General features: G+C 40.7%; 1 long non-coding RNA gene across 1 annotated transcript; it reads left to right on the top strand.

Annotated features, from left to right (window-relative positions):
- The first annotated feature begins 12,417 nt into the window (after window positions 1-12,417).
- On the top strand, window positions 12,418-13,778 carry LOC113631324 (uncharacterized). The gene is made up of 2 exons (XR_003437263.1): window positions 12,418-12,575; window positions 13,475-13,778. It is a non-coding gene; the product is annotated as an uncharacterized LOC113631324 (long non-coding RNA).
- The last annotated feature ends 346 nt before the right edge of the window (window positions 13,779-14,124 follow it).

Consider the following 14,124-nt stretch of genomic DNA (forward strand, 5'->3'; position numbering starts at 1 on the left):
GGAGCATTCAGGTAGGAATAAAGGAAAGATGTCTTTCCCAGGGAAGAGAGAGTTTTAAGATTCAGCAGTGGTCACTAAGTTGTCAGGATTCCTGGCTCCAGACAAGAGAAATGAACATGAGTTAACATCACAGACAAGGAGTTTAATGAAGTGATAAGAGATACATCACAGAATCAACACAAAAGCTGATGAACCAGGCTCAGAAAAGTGGGAGGCGCCAAGGAGACTTCACCATAAGAAAACACAGTGAAGGCCCTGTCACAGGACGCTTCTACCTAGGATGTCACCTGCAGTGACAGGACACGACATTGCCGCCCTCATAGGGTTAGCCCCTGATACAGCCAGGAATATCTTCTTAGCCTTTGCTTCCCTTGCTCAAATATCAAATCCCTGGGAGAGGGGATCTAAGCTCCTAGCTCAGGATGCCAGAAGGCGGGGAGACGGGATCCCTCCCTTTTGCTTTGCCTCCCATTAACACTCTGAACAGATGTATCTGCTACATCAAGAAGAATAACAGCTATTTCCAATAAAACTCTTATAATGTTCTAGGTCCCGTTCTGAGCACTTTATAGACATCAGCTTATCCTCGCAACCACCAAATGTGATAAGTATTATTACTTTCCATTTTAACTGAGGTTAAGCTGAGACATCCAGGAGTCAAATGACTCCCCAGATGTTACACTACTAGAAAGTGGCAGAGCAAAGATCAAAAGCCAGGTAGCCAGTCGGTTACAGAGCTCTTTGGGGGCAGGGTCTCACATGCTGACCTGCACGTCTAGGTAACAATAGGTTTGTTGATCAATGAAGCAAGGACAAATGTTGAATTCTTAGGTTTAGATAATGATGCAGAGTGTCTTCTGAGAGACAAGGAAAGGAGGAGAGAATGGATAAAGATGCCACAGAGGATGGTTTTGAGGTATTCCTTGTCTCGATTTATATTTCTGCTCAGAATAAGCAAAGACATCACTCCAAAAACAGTGAGATAGCAACGGAAGTCCGTGGCAAATGGTAAGCCTTTGTAATAACCACTGTGTAGAAAAATAGTAGAGTTACTCTAGCTAAAGCTTGGGAACATGAATAGGTATGGCCCTAATCTTCCTTTCTTGGTAATTACGCTTGAACAGTTCAACTGAGATGAAGAGACCATAAATTCAAGTTTGAAGTTTATTGGTCAGGACCAGCAGAAACCCAAGGGTCAAAAGGTAAGAGAGTAAATGAAGTGATGAACTGTAGTACCTGAGCTGGCATCGTTATTATAATTACCATCATAGTCATAACAGCGATCATTTATTGACTGGTTTCTATGTATCAGACACTGTCAAATGCTCTACGTGCATTATCTCAAACCATGCTCATAACAACTATATAAAGTTGGTACTGTTATTATCCCATTTTATAGACAAGAAAACTGAGGCCTGGAGAGTTTAAGGTCAGAGAGCTAGCAAGTGGTGGAGACAGGATTTGAACCTACTTGAAACCAGTAGAGCACTGTGAATGGGACAAAATGTAAGAATCAAAGATTAGGAGTTGGAAAGCTGGTAAAATAAAAGAAAGTGAGAGGACTGAATTCCAGAAGATTGGTTATGGTCAGAGAACAGAATGTTTGAGTTTATTATTTTCCCCCTCAAGTGGTTCTAAGTGACAAGCTTCAAGGTTCATTATGGGAGTACTAAGTACACATGGTGCCCCTGTATGCACAATACGCAGCACGATCTTGAACAATGGGGGATGCAAACCAGTGGATAAGTAATTCTCCCTTTCATTCTCTGGCCAGAAAGTTCTGGGGGATGTTTCATAAGGCTTCTCAGATGTTGACATGGGACTGAGCGCAAGTCACCTATGGTGGTGACCAACTAAGTAATGTACCCATGTATTGGCTATTCCCTCCCCCATTTTTCTCTCCCCTGCCCTTTACTCTGTTGGGGGTTGCTTCCCAAATAAACAACATGCACTCAAGGCTCTACGTTACCTCAGGCTCTGCTTCTGGGACAACCCAAGCCAAGACAATTGGAAGTAGCCTTAGAAGACAAACCTTTAAGATGAATGTTCCTTCCTGGGAACAAGAATTCTCTTTCAAAATCTACCCATTCTCTTCCCATTGCCTGCAGACCTATAATCAAAGTTGGGTCTGGTGTTAGAGTTCTTTAGAGAATCAGAACCAACAGAAAAAATATGTACCCAATAATGTGTGTGTGTGTGTCTGCAGATTGAAAGAGAAAAACAGATTTATTTTAAGGAATTGGTCCAGGTGATTGTGGAGTCTGCCAATTTTGAAATCTATAGGGCAGGCCAGCAAACTACAAATTTAGGTAAGGGTTCATGTTGTCTTGAGTCCAAATTCTGCAGAAGAACAGTCTAGAAACAGGCGGGGTTTTTTATGTTGCAGTCTTGAGGAGAATTCCTTCCATTTCAGGGAAATTTTGTCTTTGCTCTCAAGGCCTTCAATTGACCAGATGAGGTTCACCCATATTGTGGAGTGTAATGTGCTTTGCTTAAAGTCTATTGACAATTTACAACTAAAATATACCTTCACAACAACATCTAGACTGGTGTTTGTCAGACTGGCACCGTAGCCTAGCCAAGTTGACACATAAGATTAAGTATCACAGGTCTCATGAAGCTTTATGGAGAAATACAATCTCTGCTCTGGAGAGAAATAGTTTATACACCAAAGGAACTGAAAGAGCTTGTCTGTTTGTACTGCCAGGAACTCTGAGAACACAGGTAGGATTTCGTGTTGGGCTTTAGAGGGTAGAATATAAAGCTGGTTAAGGAAGAATTACTTGATATGAGAACATTCTTTGTAACTAAGGATTTAATGTCAGCAAGAAAACTTGGAGCCATTCCTAATGTGCTGCTGAAAATATTCCTCGGAATTTGGACATGTAAATGAAGTGGCAATGTTGAAGCTCGGGGGTTAGATGGTTTGGGAAGTGTGAATATTTTAATAAATTTATTATTATCTGATTATTATCTATTTATTATCATCTGATTATGTTCTTGAGAAGGCCTAGATGACATTACTTAAATAAGGAAATACGGAATGCACTGGTGCAGGGATACTGGCATCTTTGAGACGGACAGTGGTTGTCCTCTACTGGCTGGAGTTTACTGTAAAAGATGCTGCCATGGGACCTTCAAGATAGCAGAGGAGTAGGAAGTGGAGATCACCTTCCTCCCCACAAATACATCTGCACGTGGAACTGCTCCTATAGAACACTTACTGAATGCTGGCTGAAGACCTCAGACCTCCCAAAAGGCAAGAAACTCCCCACGTACCTGGGTAGGGCAAAAGAAAAAAGAAAAAACAGAGACAAAAGAATAGGGACGGGACCTGCACCAGTGGGAGGGAGCTGTGAAGGAGGAAGCCCCTTTGCGGGCGGAGACTGCGGGTGGCAGAGGGGGGAGCTTCGGGGCCACGGAGGAGAGCGCAGCAACAGGGGTGCGGAGGGCAAAGCGGGGAGATTCCTGCACAGAGGATAGGTGCCGAGTGGCACTCACCAGCCCGAGAGGCTTGTCTGCTCACCCGCCGGGACAAGCGGGAGCTGGAAGCTGAGGCTCGGGCTTCGGAGGTTAGACCCCAGGGAGAGGACTGGGGTTGGCAGTGTGAACACAGCCTGAAAGGGGCTAGTGCGCCACGGCTAGCCGGGAGGGAGTCTGGGAAAAAGTCTGGAGCTGCCAAAGAGTCAAGAGACCATTGTTTTGGGGTGCGTGAGGAGAGGGGATTCTTTCCCTGTCTGCCCACAGAAGGCAGAGCACCGCCTACACGAGTTCCCGAGACTGGCGCAAGCCACGGCTATCACCTTGGACCCCAGAGATGGGCATGAAACTCTAACGCTGCTGTTGCAGCCACCAAGAATCCTGTGTGCAAGCACAGGTCTCTATCCACAACCCCGCCGGAGCCTGTGCAGCCTGCCACTGCCAGGGTCCCGTGATCCAGGGACAACTTCCCTGGGAGAACACACGGCATGCCTCAGGCTGTTGCAATGTCATGCCAGACTCTGCCACTGCAGGCTTGCCGTGCATTCCAGTTATAGCTACCGTATCCCTCACTCCCCGCCACAGCACACCACCACCACCACCACCACCACCCCCCGCGCCCCAGCATGAGTGAGCCAGAGCGCCCTAATCGGCTGCTGCTTTAACCCCTTCCTCTCTGGGCAGCAACAGATGCCTGAGGGCAACCTACACGCAGAGGCGGGGCCAAAACCAAAGCTGAACCCGAGGAGCTGTGTGAACAAAGAAGAGAAAGGGAAATTTCTCTGTGCAGCCTCAGGAGCAGTGGGTTAAATCCCCACAATCAAGTTGAGGTATGCTGCATCTGTGGAATACCTGAATAGACAATGAATCAACCCAAAATTGAGGCTGTGGACTTTGGGAGCAATAGTGGACTTGGGGTTTGCTGTCTGAGATTGACTTGTTTCTGATTTTTATGTTTATCTTAGTATAGTTTTTAGCGCTTGTTATCATTGGTGGATTTGTTTATTGGTTTGGTTGCTCTTTTTTTTATTATTACTTTTAAAAATTTTAATAATCTTACTATTTATTTATTTTTTATGTTTCTTATTCGCTCCCTTTTCTTCTGACCTGTGTGGCTGCCAGGGTCTTGGTGCTCCAGTCTGGTGTCAGGCCTGAGCCTCTGAGGTGGGAGAGTCGAGTTCAGGATGTTGGACCACCAGACACATCGTGGCCTCACATAATATCAATTGGCAAAAGCTCTCCCAGAGATCTCCATCTCAACACTAAGACCCAGCTGCACCCAACGGCCAGCAAGCTCCAGTGCTGGATGCCCCATACCAAACAACTAGCAAGACAGGAACACACCCCCACCCATTAGCAGAGAAGCTACTTAAAATCATAATAAGTTCACAGACACCCCAAAAACACACCACTGGATGCCCACCAGAAAGACAAGATGCAGCCTCATCCACCAGAACACAGGCACCAGTCCCCTCCACCAGGACGCCTACACACACCACTGAACCAACCATACCCACTAGGGGCAGACACCAAAAACAATGGGAACTACGAAACTGCAGCCTGCGAAAAGGAGACCCAAGACACGGTAAGTTAAGCAAAATGAGGAGACAGAGAAATATGCAGTGGACGAAGGAGCAAGGTAACAACCCACCAGACCAAACAAATGATGAGGAAATAGTCAGTCTACCTGAACAAGAATTCAGAGTTATGATAGTAAAGATGATCCAAAATCTTAGAAATGAATGGAGAAAATACAAGAAACATTTAACAAGGACCTAGAAGAACTAAAGAGCAAACAAACAGTGATGAACAACACAATAAATGAAATTAAAAATTCTCTAGAAAGAATCAATAGCAGAGCACATATATACAATGAATATTACTCAGCCATAAAAAGAAACAAAATTTACTTATTTGTAGTGAGGTGGATGGATGGGCCTAGAGACTGTTATACAGAGTGAAGTAAGTCAGAAAGAGAAAAATAAATACCGTATGCTAACACATATATATGGAATCCAAAAAAAAAAAGGTTCTGAAGAACCAAGGGGCAGGACAGGAATAAAGATGCAGATGTAGAGAATGAACTTGAGGACAGAAGGAGGGGGAAGGGTAAGCTGGGATGAAGTAAGAGAGTGGCATGGACATATATACACTACCAAATGTAAAATAGATAGCTATTGGGAAGCAGCCGCATAGCACAGGGAGATTAGCTCGGTGCTTTGTGACCACCTAGAGAGGTGGGATAGGGGTGGTGTGAGGGCGATGAAAGAGGGAGGAGATATGTGGATATATGTATATGTATAGCTGATTTACTTTGTTATAAAGCAGAACCTAACACACCATTGTAAAGCAATTATACTCTAATAAAGATGTTAAACAAACAAAAAAGAATCAATAGCAGAATAACTGAGGCAGAAGATCAGGTAAGTAACCTGGAAGATAAATTAGTGGAAATTACTACCCCAGAGCAGAATAAAGAAAAGAGAATGAAATGAATTAAGGACAGTCTCAGAGACCTCTAGGACAATATTAAATGCACCAACATTCAAATTCTAGGGGTCCCAGAAGAAAAAGAAAGGGTCTGAGAAAATATTTGAAGAAATTATAGTTGAAAACTACCCTAACATGGGAAAGGAAATAGTCAATCAAGTCCAGGAAGCTCAGAGAGTCCCATACAGGATAAATCCAAGGAGAAACATACCAAGACGCATATTAATCAAACTATCAAAAATTAAATACAACAAAAAAATATTAAAAGCAGCAAGGGAAAAGCAACAAATAACATACAAGGGGATCCCCATAAGGTTAACAGCTGACCTTTCAGCAGAAACTCTGCAAGCTGGAAGAGAGTGGCAGGACATATTAAAAATGATGAAAGGGAAAAACCTACAACGAAGATTACTTTTCCCAGCAAGGATCTCATTCAGATTCGATGGAGAAATTAAAAACTTTACACACAAGCAAAAGCTAAGAGAATTCAGCACCACCAAACCAGCTTCACAACAAATGCTAAAGGAACTTATCTAGGCAGGAAACACAAGACAAGGAAAACACCTACCAAAACAAACTCAAAACAATTAAGAAACTGGTAAGAGGAACATACATATCGATAATTACCTTAAGTGTAAATGGATAAAATGCTCCAATCAAAAGACATAGACTGGCTAAATGGATACAAAAACAAGTCCCATATATATGCTGTCTACAAGAGACCCACTTCAGGCCTATGGACACATACAGACTGAAAGTGAGGGGACTGAAAAAGATATTCCATGCAAATGGAAATCAAAAGAAAGCTGGAGTAGCAATTCTCATATCAGACAAAATAGACTTTAAAACAAAGACTATTACAAGAGACAAAGAAGGACACTACATAATGATAGAGGGATCAATCCAAGAAGAAGATATAACAATTGTAAATATTTATGCACCCAACACAGGAGCACTTCAGTACATACGGCAAATACTAACAGCCATAAAAGGGGAAATCGACAGTAACACAATCATAGTAGGGGACTTTAACACCCCACTTTCACCAATGGACAGATCATCCAAAATGAAAACAAATAAGGAAACACAAGCTTTAAATGACACATTAAAGATGATGGACTTAACTGATATTTATAGGACATTCCATTCCAAAACAACAGAATACACATTCTTCTCAAGTGCTGATGGAACATTCTCCAGGATAGATCATATGTTGGATCACAAATCAAGCCTTGGTAAATTTAAGAAAATTGAAATCATATCAACTGATATGACAGCTATGAAACTAGTTATCAATTACAGGAAAAAAACTAAAAAATACAAACACATGGAGGCTAAACAATACACTACTAAATAACCAAGAGATCACTGAAGAAATCAAAGAGGAAATAAAAAATACCTAGAAACAAATGACAATGAAATCATAACAACCCAAAACCTATGGGATGTAGCAAAAGCAGTTCTAAGAGGGAAGTTTATAGCAATACAATCTTACCTCAAGAAACAAGAAATATCCCTAATAAACAACCTAACCTTACACCTAAAGCAATTAGAGAAAGAAGAACAAAAAAACCCCAAAGTTAGCAGAAGGAAAGAAATCATAAAGATCAGATCAGAAATAATTGAAAAAGAAATGAAGGAACAATAACAAAGATCAATAAAACTAAAATATGGTTCTTTGAGAAGATAAACAAAATTGATAAACCATTAGCCAGACTCATCAAGAAAAAAGGGAGAAGACAAATCAACAGAATTAGAAATGAAAAAGGAGAAGTAACAAAGGACACTGTAGAAATACAAAGGATCATGAGAGATTACTACAAGCAACTCTATGCCAATAAAGTGGATAACCTGGAAGAAATGGACAAATTCTTAGAAAAACACAACTTCCCGAGACTGAACCAGGAAGAAATCGAATATATAAACAGATCAATCACAAGCACTGAAATTGAAACTGTGATTAAAAATCTTCCAACAAACAAAAGCCCAGGACCAGATGGCTTCACAGGTGAATTCTATCAACATTTAGAGAAGACATATCACCTATCTTTCTCAAACTCTTCTGAAATATAGTAGAGGGAGGAAAACTCCCAAACACATTCTGTGAGACCACCATCACCCTGCTACCAAAACCAGGCAAAGATGTCACAAAGAAAGAAAACTACAGGCCAATATCACTGATGAACATAGATGCAAAAATCCTCAGCAAAATACCAGCAAACGGAATCCTACAGCACATCAAACTACCAATGGCATTTTTCACAGAACTAGAACAAAAAATTTCACGATTTGTATGGAAACACAAAAAACTCCGAATAGCTAAAGCAATCTTGAGAAAGAAAAACGGAGTTGGAGGAATCAGGCTCCCTGTTTTCAGACCATACTACAAAGCTACAGCAATCAAGACAGTATGGTACTGGAACAAAAACAGAAATATAGATCAATGGAACAGGATAGAAAGGTCAGAGATAAACCCACGTGCATATGGTTACCTTATCTTTGGTAAAGGAGGCAAGAATATACAATGGAGAAAAGACAGTCTCTTCAATAAGTGGTGCTGGGAAAACTAGACAGGTACATATAAAAGAATGAAATTAGAACACTCCCTAACACCATACACAAAAATAAACTCAAAATGGATTAAAGACCTAAATGTAAGGCCAGACACTATAATACTCTCAGAGGAAAACATAGGAAGAACACTCTTTGACATAAATCACAGCAAGATCCTTTTTGTTCCACGTCCTAGAGAAATGGAAATAAAAACAAAAATAAACAAATAGGATGTAATGAAACTTAAAAGCTTTTGCACAACAATGGAAACCATAAACAAGATGAAAGACAACCCTCAGAATGGGAGAAAATATTTGCAATCGAAGCAACTGATAAAGGACTAATCTCCAAAATATACAAGCAGGTCATGCAGGTCAGTATTAAGAAAACAAACAACCCAATCCAAAAATGTGCAGAAGATCTAATAGACATTTTTCCAAAGAAGATATACAGATTGCCAACAAAGGATGCTCAAGATCACTAATCATTAGAGAAATGCAAATCAAAACTACAATGAGGTATCACCTCACTCTGGTCAGAATGACCATCATAAAAAAATCTACAAACAGTAAATGCTGGAGAGGGCGTGGAGAAAAGGGAACCCTCTTGCACTCTTGGTGGAATGTAAATTGATACAGCCACTATGGAGAACAGTATGGAGGCTCCTTAAAAACTAAAAATAGAACTACCTTCCTGAAATTGAGTTTCTGATAGGTCTGTTTGCTGTGATAATTTGCTTTTTAAATGGAAATATCCTAAAAGAATATAATACTTAACCTCAAACACAGGATTATTACAAAGCCTGTTTTTCATGTTTGCTGTGAGAAACTGAATTTACTATGTTTGTTATAGAAAACTGCATTTGTTAGAATGTTTGTTTTAAGAAACTGGGTCTATCATCCAGGTTATAATACTCATTACAGTGCCTGTGTGTATAAATTCACCATCTTTGACCTCATTAACTTCGTTTTGTAACTCTGTCACTTTGTAAGTGGCATCAATTCACTTGCTTTTCAGAGCAACAAAACCCTTTGTCTTCACTTTCTCTTTACAGGCCTGTCTGAGAAAAATAAATTCCATGATTCTAAAACAAAACAAACAAACAAACAAAAGAAGTACCATATGATCTAGCAATGCCACTACTGGGCATATATCCTGAGAAAACCATAATTCAAAGAGAGTCATGTACCACAATGTTCACTGTAGCACTATTTACAATAGCCAGGACATGGAAGCATCCTAAGTGTCCATCGACAGATGAATGGATAAAGAAGATGTACTACATGTATACAATGGGATATTACTCAGCCATAAATAGAAATGAAATTGAGTTATTTGTAGTGAGGTGGATGGACCTAGAGTCTGTCATACAGAGTGAAGTAAGTCAGAAAGGGAGAAACAAATACCATATCCTAACACATATACATGGAATCTAAAAAAAAACCAAAAACCTAGGTGCAGGCAGTACATCAGGACATTCCTGATGAACCTAGGGTCAGGACAGGAATGAAGACGCAGACATAGAGAATGGACTTGAGGACTCGGAGAGGGGGAAGGGTAAGGTGGGGTGAAGTGAGAGAGTGGCATGGACATATATGCACTACCAAATGTAAAATAGATAGCTAGTGGGAAGCAGCCGCATAGCACAGGGAGATCAGCTCGGTGCTTTGTGACCACCTAGAGGGGTGGGATAGGGAGGGTGGGAGGGAGGGAGATGCAAGAGGGAAGAGATATGGGGACATATGTATATGTATAACTGATTCACTTTGTTATAAAGCAGAAACTGACATCATTGTAAAGCAATTATACTCTAATAAAGATGTTAAAAAAAATAAAACTCAAAATAGGGAAATGAATTAGCAAAAAAAAAAAGTCTCCACCGAACAACCAGCAAACCAGCTTAGCAACATTCCTGGGTGGATTCTCCTATGAATAATTAGCCCTGAGCAATTAAAATGTCCAGCAGCAGCACCTCCTCTTGTAATCTTTGATCTGTCTGAGACTGCAGGATTCACAACAGAGGTGTTTGTTTCATGATTCATCCAAATATTGACCAGGAAAAGGAAATTCTTCCTTTGCTTTCATGCACCAGACTTAGGCAGTCTGGTGGTGGTCTGAGCAATTACTCTGTGTGGTGGGGAGGGAATCCCTCACTCAGTCCCACCAGGCCTTAACATCTCACCCCCTGCCTATCAGAAAAGACTTCTTTCTGGTTTCTCAAACCCCACCTTCAAAAGCTCAGATTACATGACATTTATTTTGATACCATCAAAGTTTTGCTGACAACATGAAATTTTTGCCTGCCCTATGTTAACAAGTATATTCTTCAGATAATTAGACAGACAAATTCAGGCCTTGGTTAAGGGCCCAGAAAAGAAAACTTAAGTCACAGTTCATTCCAGTCCCCCCTCTCACCGCTTCCTCAAGGTGGCCATTAGGAGAGCAATGAATTGTGTGACAAAAGATGGTACAGTGTCAGAACGTACAAGAAGTCCCATCCAATAATTCCATGCAAAGAGCCATAGACTAACCATGTGTCCATAGGGCCTGAAACAATATCTTACATGATAGACATGCAGGTAGATGAATTTGGTGAAAGGTATTTATACGCTGTGCAGTATAATTGACTTTTTACCAAAGTGTGTTGAGCCAAGTTGCTGTGTCACTGATGGATTTGCCAAAGATTCAGTGGTTTTATTCACATTGGAGGAGCAATCCGTTGAGGGAAGTAGTTTCAGTAGCTATATTTTATTGTTCTTGCAAGATAATAAACTCCTTGAGGCAAGAACAGTGTTATTGCACTTTCTGTATAAGGTGCCTGACACAGTGACAACTAATACTCTTCGGCTGAATGTATTTGAGTAGGTGACCTTTTGAAAGTAACCAACACACAGAAAAGAGGAGATGTAAGAAGACCCAGGTTTTTATCCAGATTCATTCATTGCTAATTTTGAAAATTCTTAAATCACTTAAATGTACTGGGTCTCAGTGTTTTAATACATACAGAGTAGGGTGGATAAAGGTATTCTCTGAAGTTGTTTTTTATTCACTCAACAATGTTTATTTGGTGCAAAGTAAAACAATGTTTCTCCTCTCGTGCAATATATATGATGGGTGAATAGGTGGGAATAAACATGTAAAAAAATAGAGGACTCCTAGCAGTAATAACTGCTATGTAGACAGGACCACAGGGGAAAGGAATAAAGAGTTAAATCCCCTAAGATGTCCTTGTTTGTTGGTTTTGTTTTTAATTTCTCCTTTTCCTCCAAATAGAAATCAACAGACTTTCTTGAAAGGGGCCATGACTACCTGAATCAACTCTGGAGTGTTTTACAGATGCAGGTTTTTGGCAAACACGAAGGATATAGAACCACAGCCCTAAAACCTCTAGGGTCTTCATAAAGTCTCTGTAGACATGCTGGTGTCTGCTGGGGGTAGTGGACAATAATGTACATATATATCATTTATATTTCAGCTGTCTCTAAGTGTGAGGCTCTGTAAGTAATGCATTTTGAAAAGCACTCAAAGTTTTCCTCACTGTGATTTTCTCACTGTCCTTAGCCAGTACGACTATGGACTGAGTTGACTTCTGAAATAACTGACTTGAATTCATTTGATAAACCCAAAGTATTAAAACTCATTGACTCAGATAACTCACTTCCAGTAGAATCTAGCAAATTGGAAACTAGATTTGGTCTGTGATCTCAGAGGGGTATGAACACTACACGCTGGTCATTGTGGCTACCTAGGTAAGACTTCCTTATTAAAACTCGGCACACAAAGCATGGACGTGAACAGCAGATAGGATCATTTGTTGTCTTTAACACCGTACACCTGCCCAAGTACGGCGAGACAGGGGAAATCCCACAAAACAGAGCCAGTGCTGCAATTACCCAACCACGGGGTGGCTATAGTTGAGATCACACTTTCCCTGAGTGGAGAGCTACAGCAGCCTTCCTGGCTTGCTCCTTAAGCTCTCTCCCCAAGACACTGGCCATGCAAAGTGGGTGTTTTCAGGGTATGAAAAACTCCTCCAAGAATGCTTCTAAAAGGTATGGTGAATGTATTTTCAACTTAAATGTGTTTTCATACTATCGGCACTCTAAATTTGCCACTTATCAGAAAAGCCCTTTTCCTCTCTTTCCTACATTTTTCTTGGCCTCTGAGGAACGTGGTAAGTAAAGATACGCTGGAAGATAAAGAAACAGAACAAAAAAAGAACTCCACTTGCACTGGAATGGAATCTGGAGATAAAGATTTGAGATGGCCATTTGCCAGCCCTGAATCTGGCTAAGTCCCAGTAACGTAGGGTTGTTATCCAACCCATAGAAGTTTTGTGAGGGTTCAACAAGAAATAATTTGGTTATGAAAATGTTCTGTAAGGTTCAAAGAACCACACGCTTAGAAGGCTTGAACAGCTACTGGCCTTTTCTTGCGTATGGCACGTGGGACACTTATCAGAGGCTGAACACAAGGCTGGGCTAATAATAGTTTATTTGAAGTCGGCGTCCAGGTTTTTGAGATATGAGCTTTAGAAAAGAACTGGAAACGAAGGTAGTCTAACCTCCCTGAGAGTGCCATTCTAGTAAAGAAATACAGTGATATCCCAAGCCTCATGGTCTTGGCTAGCATTTGGCTGGTCTCGTGGCTGAAGCAATATGGCATGGCTGAGAGCAACAGGAAGTGGAAAAACAGACCCTGGAACCACATTTCTGAAGGCCAGCACTATAGGCAATTTGCCAAGGAACAGTATAATCTATAAAGGGCTGGGAGGCAATAATACATGAAGAAAAATGATAACAGGAAGCATTTAGAGTAATGGTCTATCTCACAGTAGAGTCTCTGACAAGTGACAAAAATGGAGTCTCTCCATCAGGGTTTCTAATGTACATTTAATTTCTTATATAAATCTCTCATCTCTTTTGCACTCATGATTTGACTTGTCTTTTAGGACACGGTTTCTTAATCTGGAAAGGAAACTGCTGAATCTCAAATTGCACTTTGTCAAACAATGACAGTCTTCGTTGCCAACATCTAGGACACTCCCTTCTTTAATTTATTCTACCTGATCAAGCACAGCATTTTCTACAGCCCTGTGTCTTTAAAAGAATGTTGAAACTGCAAACACAAAAAAAGGAATGTTTAGAATGAAATGAACTATAAGCTAATGGGTAAGGGATTGAATGAGGCCAAAATAGGAACTCATCTAAAGCAAACTTTCAAAAAGAAATCTATGTTAAGAGAGTGAAAAACAAGCAAACAAAACAAACAAAAACTGCCTTCAGTCTTTTATGTCTATTGATCAAATCTCCTAAAAAGTTGCCAGAAAGCACTTAAAAAAATAAGCATTATTTTATTTTACACTGAAAGCCTGAAGATCCCTTAGAAACTGGCCTAGTTAGGAAAGAGAAAACAGGAAGTAGGAATTAAGAGGGCAACCCCAGAGAAAAGATGGCTCAGATTGGGTATATTTGGCTGACAGCTGTGCCCCAGGGAAACACCAGATAAGTCAATCAAGTGCTACAATCTGACTACAGAGCAGCAAGTAAAGAGATCTTGATCACAGTTGTCAGAGGCAAAGGCAGCAAACATTACAAGAGA

This window comes from Aethalodelphis obliquidens, unplaced genomic scaffold (assembly GCF_003676395.1).
Source record: "Aethalodelphis obliquidens isolate GAN/ISIS:26980383/991018 unplaced genomic scaffold, ASM367639v1 scaffold32, whole genome shotgun sequence".
In the NCBI taxonomy this organism is placed as follows: Eukaryota; Metazoa; Chordata; class Mammalia; order Artiodactyla; family Delphinidae; genus Aethalodelphis; species Aethalodelphis obliquidens.